Raw genomic sequence first — 15090 nt, 5'->3', positions numbered from 1 at the left:
GGACAGATAGACAGAGACAGGGACAGATAGACAGAGACAGACTGAAAGACAGAGACAGATAGACACAGATAGAGACAGAGATAGAGATAGAGATCGACAGACCCTAAACTTGGGGTTAACATCACTTTCCTCTTAAAAGAGAAGCGTTAATATGACATTACAGCAGTGAATCCTTGGTGTTTGCCGCACTGTTTGCTCTAGCTGGCGCTCAGTTTAACTTGCGCTCCCACAAGGTACTAGGTGGTCCCAGATTTGTTAAGATCAATTCTGTGCTGACCAGGCATCTCAGTACACGTTTGGACTGTTTAGGGGTTAAGTGTGAATAGTGGTGGTGGCTTCTGCTGCTGCCTCCACCACCACTAATATGTACAGCTTCTCTCAGTGGCCCTTGTAAACCCAACAACAACACCTCCTCCACTTACTCCTCGCATACATTATGACATATTTTGTTCATTCTAGAGTATATATCATGTTTCTATGTTATTAATATTGTTTATTGTCATATTAGATGAATTGTGATAGATAAATAAGCCATAGAGATGACGTTAGCATCATATTGAAGCATAATAAACTCGCCTTCCTCTTGCCTCCTAACTGTCTTCCATACACCAACAAGAGTCAGTAAATGTAAATGTGATGTTAAATGTTCATTTATCCATTTTATTAGTTATTTATATTTATTTGTCATTGTTTTCTGTATGTATGTCTATATTTAATCTTTTATTTATTTATTTATTTATGTGTGGCAAAATGTTTCCTTAATAAAAATACCCAAGAGTTGCACATGTGTCTAATTTATCAACGTGTCGGTTCTGTGACCCATTCATCTACAATCCTGTCAGACACTGCAGCTTCTTGGGATCTTAATACTTGGGAATTCTTCGCTTGCCTAACCCTTGGGCACGACCTACTTCCACATTGGGCAAATGTGACACCACCTATAACTGCTACACCTCTCCTGCCTACGGTTTATATGCTGCTTCTCCGCTCATATGCCGTATTCTATTCAAGATTGATGGACTGACCACATCGACTCAAGGTTGAGGGACTGATTACCTCATTCTCCTCCTGTTCTTCAAGTTTCTCCTGTGTATGGACTGATGAAGCCACTGTGTGGCAAAAAGTTTCCTTAATAAAGATACCCAAGAGTTGCACATGTGTCTAATTTATCAACGTGTCAGTTCTGTGAACCATTCATCTACAAGAACAAATGCTACCCAAGCAATAAGCTCAGGTGCAAGTCTGACTCAAATCCAACCCCTCTCACTCATGTATTTATCCAGCCTAAATTTGAAACTACCCAAACCATAGCTTTTAGAACATAAGAAAGGAGGAACACTGCAATAGGCCTGTTGACCCATACTAGGGTGGTCGTTCACAAATCCAACCCACTAACAGCATAGCTGCTACCCAAGCAATAAGCTTTGATAAACCTATTTACTCATGTGCAAACCCGATTCAAACCAACCCCCTCTCACTCATGTATTTATCCAACCTAAATTTGAAACTACCCAATGTTTTAGCTTCGATCACCCTACTGGGCAGACCATTCCACTCATCAACTACCCCTATTACCAATGTTCATTTGTGCATTTTATTAGTGCTTTACATTTATTTGGCATTCTTTTCTGCATGTAAATCTATATCTAAGCTAGGGAAGTGACTCCTGAAGTGACCTAGAATCCTTATGGAGGAGGATTCCCCTTCCAAACAATAACCTCTCTTCCCTCTCTCCTCCTCCCTGTCTTCCATTCATCAACAACAGCCTTCAATAAAGGTAACTGTCATGTTGAATGTTCATTCTTTTGTGCATGTAAATCTATCTTTAAGGTAAAAAAAAATTGTTGTTGATACTTCTGGGTGTCTGTAACGAATTAATTGGATTTACATTATTTCTTATTCGGAAAATGGATTTGAAAATTGTCAATTTCGATTGTAGTCACACTTCCAGGAACGGATTAATTATGAAAAACGAGGGACCACTGTACTTAGAAATACGATAGAAACAAGCAGATTGCATCAAAATGTTGCCAGAATTTTGTACAGTAGGGCCCCACTTTACGGCATTTCGCTTTATGGCATTCCGCTAATACGGTCATTTCAAATTATGACCAAAACTCAATATACGGCTCCCCCCACCTAACTTTCTAATACGGTCACCGTGCCCCACCCGGTTTGCTTACATTTTCTGTGAGATCTGTAAGCACTAAGTCTCTCTATTTTGTCTGGAAACTCCAAAATTTCAAGTGTTTTTAAAAGTTATTTCATATTTTATATATACTCTGATTATTATACTTATGTATACCTGTACCTAAATAAATTTACACACTGTGCTGGCGTGCAGGTACACATTAAAATCAGTAAGAGTGTCTTATGTTTCCAGACGTCATATTAGTAATGATAATAATAATCATCGAGTCATTTAAATGTCGTATATTACATTAATATACACATTTTTCATTAATCCATCTATGATATTTTTTTCAAAATTATATAATAAACACGATGCATAACATATAAATATGATAAATACACCCCACAGTAGAATAAATAAACATAAATATGAGATGTGGTAGCAGACGACTTGCACAAGTGACGCCATATTAGAAATGATAATAATAATAATAATAATAATAATAATCACCGAGTCTCATTAAATGTCGTATATTACGTTAATACAGTACATGTATACACATTTTCATTAATCCATCCATGATATTTTTTTCAAAATTATAAAATAAACACGATACATAACATAAAAAGATGATAAATACATCCCACAATAGAATAAATAAACATAAATATGAGATGTGGTAGCCAGATAACTTGTACAAGTGATGCCAAGAATAACTTCTCTAATCTAACATAAGAGAAAATGTGTTACTGGGGGTAACTGTAGAAAATTATTCGTTTCGTATGTATGTAAGTTTATTCAGGTATACACAAATACAGTTACATAGATTATCATACATAACAACATATGTGTAGAGAACCCAGGATAACCCAAAAAAGTCAGTGTGACTTATTTCCATTGCCTTCACTCAGAGCATCATCTCTTCTCAAAATGATGTTACATGAGAATGGGAGTTTTCTTCTTTATTTATTCTACCGTATCAATGTAGAGACAACTTGTACACAATGTAACTTGTACACAAACCAGACATGTACACTTTTTTTGTTTACAAAACTTATCTTCGCCTGGTTTGTTTACATAACTCTGTGCCTGTACTCTCTTATGCACTCATTCTTTCTCTCTCTCATTTATTCGTTTTATCTCATTTACTTACTCCTAACCCTACATTAAGACTACAAATATTTTAAGGTAAGTAATGAGTGAACTGTATATACATTTTATCGCTCTGGGTTGCTTAAATATCATAGAATAGTATGTGTGGGTGGGGTGGCCTGGTATGGTAGCCCGGCTGACTACGTACATACCACACTTGATTTCTTACAATAAATACTACTCATCTCACCCTAGATTAAGACTACAAATATTTTAAGGTATGTAATGAGTAAACTGTATATGCATTTTATAGCTCTGGGCTGCTTAAATGTAATAGAATATTATGTGGCCTGGTATGGTAGCCCGGCTGACTACCATACATACCACACTTGATTTCTTACAATAAATACTGCTTGTCTCACCCTAGATTAAGACTATAAATATTTTAAGGTAAGTAATGAGTGCACTATGTGTGTATTGTACTTTTTTATTGTTTTTTGATGCCTGGTTCTATTGCTAACTTAATATATGTTAGTGTAAACTTGTTATCTAGTGTTTGTATGCATTTATAAGTGGAAAAAAAGGGTGTTCACTTTACGGCGGTTTCAACTTTACGGCGGTAGTCTGGAACCTAACCTGCTGTATAAGTGGGGCCCTACTGTACTGTTTTTCAGTAAGAAAACATTTTTTTCCATAATTTTTCAATTTTAATATCCTGAAACTGGAAAAAGGCTCGCTCCTCCCTTAAATGTCAAATATTACGTTAATATAGACATTTTTCATTAATCCACCTATGATGATATTTTTTTTCAAAATTATATAAAAAAAAGTTAAATAACATAAATAATGTACACCCACAGTAGAACACATTGACATAAATATAAGATGTGGAAGCCTGGTGACTTGTTGGAGTGACATCAAGAATTATGTTCCTTCTCTCCAACACCAGAGAAACTGTGTGCACAATAATATTACTGGGGGTAACTGTAGAAAATTATTCCTTTCATATGCCTTCACTCAGAGTGTCATTCCCTCTAAAATTGGTGTGTTGCATGAGAATGGGATTGTACTGTGGTAAAAGTTTAACCCTTTGACTGTTTTGGTCGTATATATACGTCTTACGAGCCAGTGTTTCAGACGTATATATTGTATACTCAATAATTCTAGCGGCTTCAAATCAAGCGGAAGAAAGCTGGTAGGCCCACATGTGAGAGAATGGGTCTGTGTGGTCAGTGTGCACCACATAAAAAAATCCTGCAGCACACAGTGCGTAATGAGAAAAAAAACTGATCATTTTTTTGGATTAAAACGCTGACTTTGAGGTGTATTTTCGTATAGTATTTATCGATGTATTTGCATTTTCATGGTCTTAGGTGATAAAATAGAAAACATATTACAGAAATAGAGATGGTTTTTATTACATTGACGATGAAAACGACCTTGAAACTGAGCTCAAAGTAGCGGAAATGTTTGATTTTTACCAATGTTCAGGAGTAAACAAATCACACCACACGTCCAATACACGTCAATTGGGGAGTCTAATATTCTTTCACTAGTGCACTGATATTATTTATACCATTTTTACAATGCAGTAGTCTGCATAACAGTAAATTTTGTATTTTTTTGTATGAATAAAAAATCAAAATAGAAAGCAAAAATAATATAAGAGCGGCCTAGAGATGTGACTAATGAACAGAGGATGTGTTATTTTAGTGCCAAGAATGTCTACCTTGTTTTTTCTGGACCTTATTTTGAAATTGGCATCTTGTTTAGTTTGCATGAAATTGGCCAAATTGCCAATTTCTGTCCACAATATTGGGTAGTCCAAATTGGTAAATGGGAGGTTTCTTGTACTCAGCAGATAGATAAAATGGAGTTCTAAAGAAATAGCTATGAGTTTGGTCAACTGGAACAACGGAATTGGCTGAAAATAGGGCTCAAAGTCAGCGAAATCGCCGATACGCGTATGTCGCCGAGACCACTAACTTGGCAGGAGCATAATTCCATGAGTTTTCGACCAAATCTCGAACTTTTGGTGTCATTACCATCGGAAAAAGATTCTCTATCATTTCATAAGAAAAACTTATTTTTTTTTTTTTTTTTTCAAAAATTTAGCGACATAGAATGACAGTTTCAGAAAGGGGCCTGAAACAGTCAAAGGGTTAACAAATGTGTGTGGAATGAATGTGAATGATCTATAACTAGACAGGTATTAATACACATTCATCTGTTTGTTTATGTTCATGGTGCCTCTTTCATTCTCTCTCATTTACAATGGCATCTAAGAGTAGTTCTAAGAACTACCCTTAGATGCCATTATAAATGATTCAGCTCCGTGAACAAAGTATGTCGATAGTTATAATAATCACTCTGGGCTGCTTAAATTTAAATCATATATTTCATATAGGTGTGGTAGCCTGACGAGCTACCACTCCTGACATTCTGCAGTAAATGCTCACCTCTATCCCTAAATAACAAATAGGCGCAATACCATGACTGAAACAATATACAAATAACTTGGACATATGAAAGAGGAGCTTAGGGTGACATTTTGGTCCAACTAGGATCATTTACAAAATCACAGTGTGACTTTGTAAGTGGTCCTAGTCGGACCGAAATATCGTTGTAAGCTCCTCTCTCCTGTGTGCAGGTTATTTGTGTACTCTAACCCTACATTAAGATTCACACATTTTATGGTAAGTAATGAGTATTTTATCACTCTAGAGCACTCTAAATGTCATATATTAAGTGTAGGTGTGGTAGCCGGGCAAGCTACCATACCTACCTCCTGACTTCCTACAATAAATACTACTTACCTCTTACCCTACATTAAGACTACACATAGCTTTAGGTAAGTAATTGGTGTATTATATGTGTATTTTACATCAATGATCTTCCCAGCATATCACAACATCTGAAACCCATTCTCTTTGCTGACGACACGATTTATGTCGTCTCCCACCCAAATCTTGCCACCTTCAACACCATTGCTAATGAGGAGCTACTCAAAATATCTGCTTGGATGACAGCCAATAAACTTACACTTAACACTGACAAAACCTTCTATATTATGTTTGGTAACAGAGCAGGTGTTGCACAACTTAACATTAAAATTGACAACACTCTTTTTGCCAGACATAATGAGGGCAAATTCCTAGGCCTGCACCTCGACAGCCACCTGAATTTCAGCACCCATATCCAACACATAACAAAAAAAGTATCCAAAACAGTTGGGATCCTCTCCAAGATAAATTACTTCATGCCACAATTTGACCTTCTCACACTATACCATTCACTCATTTATCCCTACCTCACCTATGCTATTTGTGCTTGGGGATCAACTGCAACGACACCCCTAAAGCCAATAATAACCTAACAAAAAGCTGCAGTAAGAATAATCATGAATCCAATCTCAGGCAACACTGCCCCCCCCCCCTCACTCTTCATAGATCTAAACTTACTGTTCAGACTTACTACTGTGCAACCTACATTTACAGAACCTTAAATTCCAATATTAACCCTAACCTGAAACACTTTTTTAATAGTTGTGACAGGACCCACAGGCATAACACCAGACACAAACATCTCTATGACATTCCCTGTGTCTGGCTAAACCTATAAAAAAATTTGCTGTACATATAAGAGCCTAAAATCTGGAATACCCTACCTGAAAACTCTAGAACTGCAGACACATTCATCACTTTCAAAACTACCATTAGAAAACATCTTATCTGCCTGACACAATCCACCATCAGCTAACTACATGAAAACTGCCTATTCTCTTGTATCATACACACATAAAAAACTACCTAGACCTCCCGTCGATATCTGTGATTACCCGCAGTTCACACCTACACTCATCCAATTGACTATAAACATAGAAATACGTAATACAACTATTACCTAAGGAATCTTAACTAGTCATAAGTTTGCCTGTGATACTCCAATATAGGAGCTTCAATAGAAACTATGTACATGTATTGTACCAAAACAAAACCATTCACAAAGCTAAATTTATGAGCTATAATGCAGTTACTTAACCTTAAGACCAATATGCTCCATAATCTGTACTAATGTAGAGTTTTGAATTAATCTTAGCCTGCCTGAAGTGCCTAGTCATGTTAAGTGTGATAGTGGCCCTCTCTGTAATTAGTTTTATATAGTATGTAAACCACACAATAACCTATAATGTGTAAACCCCACATTGTAATCTTTTCAGAGAATAAACTTGATTTGAGTTGATTTATTGTTTTTAATACCTAGTTCTACTACTAACTTAATATATGATAGTGTAAACATGTTATGAAGCATTTATATGTATTTATAATTGAAACAAGTGTGATCACTTTATGGCCATTTTTGCTTTACAGCGATATCCTGTAACCTAACCTACCATACAAGTGGGGCGCTACTGTAAGTATTTTTTAGGCCTAGCTCAATTTCTCACTAAAAATATAATAATGTAAACATGTGATCAGGCTTTTATATGCATTTAAAAATGAAAAAAAGGCCATATTTCACTTTACAGCAATTTTGCTTTATAGCAGTAGCCCGGAACCTAACCTGCTGTATAAGTGGGGCCCTGCTGTATAAGTGGGGCCCTGCTGTATACATATCTGCATTTTCCTTACAGTTTTACCGATGATGCAGAGAATGAGAAAACAATGTATACTGATGGCTGATATAGTGGGATGGGGCAATTGTCAACCTTGAATCTAGTCACCATACAAGTGAAAGGTCATTAATTGGGTCATTATTTTTGATTGAATAATTGCATTATGTGAGTGGTCATTAAGTGAAGGTCCACTGCACTGTATTTATTTTATTCCATGCCTAAGTCTGTAATTCTTTTTTGCAAAAAAAAAAAAAACATTAAAATTATTGTTTCTTGCAGGCCTCATATTTGCTTCATTGTGGTGGAGATTCCATGGAGTTGTCATAAGTATCTTGTTGTGAGACTACTACCTGGCTGCTATGTGGATGTCTACCTATGATGTGACATACTCTCCTGCATCCCTTTATATAGCAGGTGTGAATACTTTTTATTTATGTTTGCTTTTTAATCCTGTTCATTACCACTGTCTAAATTACTCTTTGATTTAGTTATCTTGCTTATAAGATATCTAACATATACATACCTGGAGCTTTGTCAAGAAATTGACTTAACCTTGAGTGTGTGAACCAGCATGGCTGACTCAGTCAACACCAGGGAGTGTGAACCAGTATGGCTGAGTCAATAAATACCAGAGAGTGTGAACCAGCATGGTTGGGTCAGTATCATACACCAGAGAGTATGAACCAGCATAACTGGGTCAGTAAACACACACGACAGAGTGTGAAATAGCATGGCTGAGTCAGTAAACACACACTAGAGAGTATGAACCAGCATGGCTGGGTCAGTAAACACGCACACAACAGAGTATGAACCACCACGGTTGGGTCAGAAAACACACATCAGGGTGTGTGAATCAGCATGACTGGGTCAGTATCACAGAGCAGGGTGTGTGAACCAACATGGCTGGGTCAGTATCACACAGCAAGGAGTGTGAACCAGCATGGTTGTTTCAGTATCACACACAAGGTAGTGTGAACCACCATGGCTGGGTCAGTATCACAGACCAGGAAGTGTGAACCAGCATGGCTGGGTCAGTATTATATGCCAGGGAGTGTGAACCAGCATGGCTGGATCAGTATCACAGACCAAAGAGTGTGAACCAGCATGTCTGGGTCAGTATCATGCAGGAAGGAGTGTCAACCAGCATGGCTGGATCAGTATCACAGACCAAAGAGTGTGAACCAGCATGGCTGGGTCAGTATCACACAGCAAGGAGTGTGAACCAGCATTGCTGGATCAGTATCACACACCAAGGAGTGTGAACCAGCATGTTAGGGTCAGTATCACAGACTGGGGAGTGTGAACAATCATGGTTGGGTCAGTATCACACACCAGGTCGTGTGAACCAGCATGGCTGGGTCAGTATCACACACCAGGGAGTGTGAACCAGCATGGTTGGGTCAGTATCACACACCAAGGTGTGTGAACCAGCATGGCTGGGCCAGTATCACACACCATGGAGTGTGAACCAACATGGCTGGGTCAGTATCAGAGCAAGGAGTGTGAACCAGCATAGCTGGGTCAGTATCACATGCCAAGGAGTGTGAACCAGAATGGCTGGGCCAGTATCATACACCAGGGAGAGTGAACCAACATGGCTTGGTCAGTATCACACACCAGGGAGAGTGAACCAGCATGGCTGGGTCAGTATCACACACCAGGGAGAGTGAACCAGCATGGCTGGGTCTGTATCACACACCAGGGAGTGTGAAGCAGAATGGCTGGGTCAGTATCACACACCAGGGAGAGTGAACCAGAATGGCTGGATCAGTATCACAGACCAAGGAGTGTGAATCAGCATAGCTGGGTCAGTATCAAACACAAGGGAGTGTGAACCAGCATCGCTGGGTCAGTATCACACACCAGGAAGTGTGCACCAGCATGGCAGTGTCAGTATTACACACCAGTGTATGTGAACCTGCAGGGCTGAGTCAGTACCACACACCAGGGAGTGTGAACCGGCATGGCTGGATCAGTATTACGCAGCAAGGAGTGTGAACCAGCATGGCTGGGTCAGTATCACAGACCAAGGAGTGTGAACGAACATGGCTGGGTCAGTATTACAGAACAGGGAGTGTGATCCAGCATGGCTGGGTCAGTATCACACACCAGGGAGTTTGAACCTGCATGGCTGGGTCAGTATCGCACTCCAGGGAGTGTGAACCAGCATTACTAGGTATCACAGACCAGGGAGTGTAAACCAGCATGGCTGGGTCAGTATCACACATCAGTGTATGTGAACGTTCATGGCTGTGTCAGTATCACACACCAGTGAGTGTGAACCAGCATGGCTGGATCAGTATCACACACAAAGGAGTGCAAACCAGCATGGCTGGATCAGTATCACACACCAGGGAGTTTGAACCTGCATGGCTGGGTCAGTATCGCACTCCAGGGAGTGTGAACCAGCATTACTAGGTATCACAGACCAGGGAGTGTAAACCAGCATGGCTGGGTCAGTATCACACATCAGTGTATGTGAACGTTCATGGCTGTGTCAGTATCACACACCAGTGAGTGTGAACCAGCATGGCTGGATCAGTATCACACACAAAGGAGTGCAAACCAGCATGGCTGGATCAGTATCACACACCAAGGAGTGTGAACTAGCATGGGTAGGTCAGTATCACACACCAAGGAATGTGAGTCAGCATGGCTCAATCAGTATCACCCACCAAGGAATGTGAACCAACATGGCTGGATCAGTATCACCCACCAAGGAGTGTGAACCAGCATGGCTGGATCAGTATCACACTCCAAGGAGTGTGAACTAGCACGTCTGAATCAGTATCACACTCCAAAGAGTGTGAACCAGCATGGCTGGGTCAGTATCACACTCCAAGGAGTGTGAACCAGCATGGCTGGATCAGTATCACACTCCAAGGAGTATGAACCAGCATGGCTGGGTCAGTATCACACTCCAAGGAGTGTGAACCAGCATGGCTCAATCAGTATCACACTCCAAGGAGTGTGAACCAGCACGTCTGGATCAGTATCACACTCCAAGGAGTGTGAACCAGCATGGCTGGGTCAGTATCACACACCAGGGAGTGTGAACCAGCATGGCTGGGTCAGTATCACACACCAAGGAGTGTGAACCAGCATTGCTGGGTCAGTATCACACACCAAGGAGTGTGAACCAGCATGGCTGGGTCAGTATCACACACCAAGGAGTGTGAACCAGCATGGCTGGGTCAGTATCACACACCAGGGAGTGTGAACCAGCATGGCTGGGTCAGTATCACACACCAAGGAGTGTGAACCAGCATGGCTGGGTCAGTATCACACACCATGGAGTGTGAACCAACATGGCTGGGTCAGTATCAGAGCAAGGAGTGTGAACCAGCATAGCTGGGTCAGTATCACATGCCAAGGAGTGTGAACCAGAATGGCTGGGCCAGTATCATACACCAGGGAGAGTGAACCAACATGGCTTGGTCAGTATCACACACCAGGGAGAGTGAACCAGCATGGCTGGGTCAGTATCACACACCAGGGAGAGTGAACCAGCATGGCTGGGTCTGTATCACACACCAGTAAGTGTGAAGCAGAATGGCTGGGTCAGTATCACACACCAGGGAGAGTGAACCAGAATGGCTGGATCAGTATCACAGACCAAGGAGTGTGAATCAGCATAGCTGGGTCAGTATCAAACACCAGGGAGTGTGAACCAGCATCGCTGGGTCAGTATCACACACCAGGAAGTGTGCACCAGCATGGCAGTGTCAGTATTACACACCAGTGTATGTGAACCTGCAGGGCTGGGTCAGTACCACACACCAGGGAGTGTGAACCGGCATGGCTGGATCAGTATTACGCAGCAAGGAGTGTGAACCAGCATGGCTGGGTCAGTATCACAGACCAAGGAGTGTGAACGAACATGGCTGGGTCAGTATTACAGAACAGGGAGTGTGATCCAGCATGGCTGGGTCAGTATCACACACCAGGGAGTTTGAACCTGCATGGCTGGGTCAGTATCGCACTCCAGGGAGTGTGAACCAGCATTACTAGGTATCACAGACCAGGGAGTGTAAACCAGCATGGCTGGGTCAGTATCACACATCAGTGTATGTGAACGTTCATGGCTGTGTCAGTATCACACACCAGTGAGTGTGAACCAGCATGGCTGGATCAGTATCACACACAAAGGAGTGCAAACCAGCATGGCTGGATCAGTATCACACACCAGGGAGTTTGAACCTGCATGGCTGGGTCAGTATCGCACTCCAGGGAGTGTGAACCAGCATTACTAGGTATCACAGACCAGGGAGTGTAAACCAGCATGGCTGGGTCAGTATCACGCATCAGTGTATGTGAACGTTCATGGCTGTGTCAGTATCACACACCAGTGAGTGTGAACCAGCATGGCTGGATCAGTATCACACACAAAGGAGTGCAAACCAGCATGGCTGGATCAGTATCACACACCAAGGAGTGTGAACTAGCATGGGTAGGTCAGTATCACACACCAAGGAATGTGAGTCAGCATGGCTCAATCAGTATCACCCACCAAGGAGTGTGAACCAACATGGCTGGATCAGTATCACCCACCAAGGAGTGTGAACCAGCATGGCTGGATCAGTATCACACTCCAAGGAGTGTGAACCAGCACGTCTGAATCAGTATCACACTCCAAAGAGTGTGAACCAGCATGGCTGGGTCAGTATCACACTCCAAGGAGTGTGAACCAGCATGGCTGGATCAGTATCACACTCCAAGGAGTATGAACCAGCATGGCTGGGTCAGTATCACACTCCAAGGAGTGTGAACCAGCATGGCTCAATCAGTATCACACTCCAAGGAGTGTGAACCAGCACGTCTGGATCAGTATCACACTCCAAGGAGTGTGAACCAGCATGGCTGGGTCAGTATCACACACCAGGGAGTGTGAACCAGCATGGCTGGGTCAGTATCACACACCAGGGAGTGTGAACCAGCATGGCTGGGTCAGTATCACACTCTAAGGAGTGTGAACCAGCATGGCTGGGTCAGTATCACACACCAAGGAGTGTGAACCAGCATTGCTGGGTCAGTATCACACACCAAGGAGTGTGAACCAGCATGGCTGGGTCAGTATCACACACCAAGGAGTGTGAACCAGCATGGCTGGGTCAGTATCACACACCAGGGAGTGTGAACCAGCATGGCTGGGTCAGTATCACACACCAAGGAGTGTGAACCAGCATGGCTGGGTCAGTATCACACACCAAGGAGTGTGAACCAGCATGGCTGGGTCAGTATCACACACCAGGGAGTGTGAACCAGCATGGCTGGGTCAGTATCACACACCAAGGAGTGTGAACCAGCATGGCTGGGTCAGTATCACACACCAAGGAGTGTGAACCAGCATGGCTGGGTCAGTATCACACACCAAGGAGTGTGAACCAGCATGGCTGGGTCAGTATCACACACCAAGGAGTGTGAACCAGCATGGCTGGGTCAGTATCACACACCAAGGAGTGTGAACCAGCATGGCTGGGTCAGTATCACACACCAGGGAGTGTGAACCAGCATGGCTGGGTCAGTATCACACACCAGGGAGTGTGAACCAGCATGGCTGGGTCAGTATCACACACCAAGGAGTGTGAACCAGCATGGCTGGGTCAGTATCACACACCAAGGAGTGTGAACCAGCATGGCTGGGTCAGTATCACACACCAAGGAGTGTGAACCAGCATGGCTGGGTCAGTATCACACACCAAGGAGTGTGAACCAGCATGGCTGGGTCAGTATCACAGACCAAGGAGTGTGAACCAGCATGGCTGGGTCAGTATCACACACCAAGTAGTGTGAACCAGCATGGCTGGGTCAGTATCACACACCAGGGAGTGTGAACCAGCATGGCTGGGTCAGTATCACACACCAGGGAGTGTGAACCAGCATGGCTGGGTCAGTATCACACACCAAGGAGTGTGAACCAGCATGGCTGGGTCAGTATCACACACCAAGGAGTGTGAACCAGCATGGCTGGGTCAGTATCACACACCAAGGAGTGTGAACCAGCATGGCTGGGTCAGTATCACACACCAAGGAGTGTGAACCAGCATGGCTGGGTCAGTATCACACACCAAGTAGTGTGAACCAGCATGGCTGGGTCAGTATCACACACCAAGGAGTGTGAACCAGCATGGCTGGGTCAGTATCACACACCAAGGAGTGTGAACCAGCATGGCTGGGTCAGTATCACACACCAAGGAGTGTGAACCAGCATGGCTGGGTCAGTATCACACACCAAGGAGTGTGAACCAGCATGGCTGGGTCAGTATCACACACCAGGGAGTGTGAACCAGCATTGCTGGGTCAGTATCACACACCAAGGAGTGTGAACCAGCATGGCTGGGTCAGTATCACACACCAGGGAGTGTGAACCAGCATGGCTGGGTCAGTATCACACACCAAGGAGTGTGAACCAGCATGGCTGGGTCAGTATCACACACCAAGGAGTGTGAACCAGCATGGCTGGGTCAGTATCACACACCAAGGAGTGTGAACCAGCATGGCTGGGTCAGTATCACACACCAAGGAGTGTGAACCAGCATGGCTGGGTCAGTATCACACACCAAGGAGTGTGAACCAGCATGGCTGGGTCAGTATCACACACCAAGGAGTGTGAACCAGCATGGCTGGGTCAGTATCACACACCAGGGAGTGTGAACCAGCATGGCTGGGTCAGTATCACACACCAAGGAGTGTGAACCAGCATGGCTGGGTCAGTATCACACACCAGGGAGTGTGAACCAGCATGGCTGGGTCAGTATCACACACCAAGGAGTGTGAACCAGCATGGCTGGGTCAGTATCACACACCAGGGAGTGTGAACCAGCATGGCTGGGTCAGTATCACACACCAAGGAGTGTGAACCAGCATGGCTGGGTCAGTATCACACTCCAAGGAGTGTGAACCAGCATGGCTGGGTCAGTATCACACACCAAGGAGTGTGAACCAGCATGGCTGGGTCAGTATCACACTCCAAGGAGTGTGAACCAGCATGGCTGGGTCAGTATCACACACCAAGGAGTGTGAACCAGCATGGCTGGGTCAGTATCACACACCAGGGAGTGTGAACCAGCATGGCTGGGTCAGTATCACACACCAAGGAGTGTGAACCAGCATGGCTGGGTCAGTATCACACACCAAGGAGTGTGAACCAGCATGGCTGGGTCAGTATCACACACCAAGGAGTGTGAACCAGCATGGCTGGGTCAGTATCACACACCAAGTGTGAGTGGCTGGGTCAGTATCACACACC

General features: G+C 43.2%; 1 protein-coding gene across 2 annotated transcripts in view; it reads left to right on the top strand.

The window, feature by feature from the left end:
- Window positions 1-15090, top strand: part of LOC128699867 (zinc finger protein 271-like) — a 107547-nt gene that overhangs the window by 80458 nt on the left and 11999 nt on the right. For both annotated transcript variants that reach the window (XM_070086867.1, XM_070086868.1), the window contains exon 2: window positions 8121-8255. The gene's annotated coding sequence lies outside the window, so the exon portion shown is untranslated. The remainder of the gene's footprint in view (window positions 1-8120; window positions 8256-15090) is intronic.

The sequence above is a fragment of the Cherax quadricarinatus genome, chromosome 20 (assembly GCF_038502225.1).
Source record: "Cherax quadricarinatus isolate ZL_2023a chromosome 20, ASM3850222v1, whole genome shotgun sequence".
Lineage (NCBI taxonomy): Eukaryota > Metazoa > Arthropoda > Malacostraca > Decapoda > Parastacidae > Cherax > Cherax quadricarinatus.
Note: the sequence above shows the minus strand (reverse complement) of the source record. Positions and strands in the feature narration are given on the sequence as shown.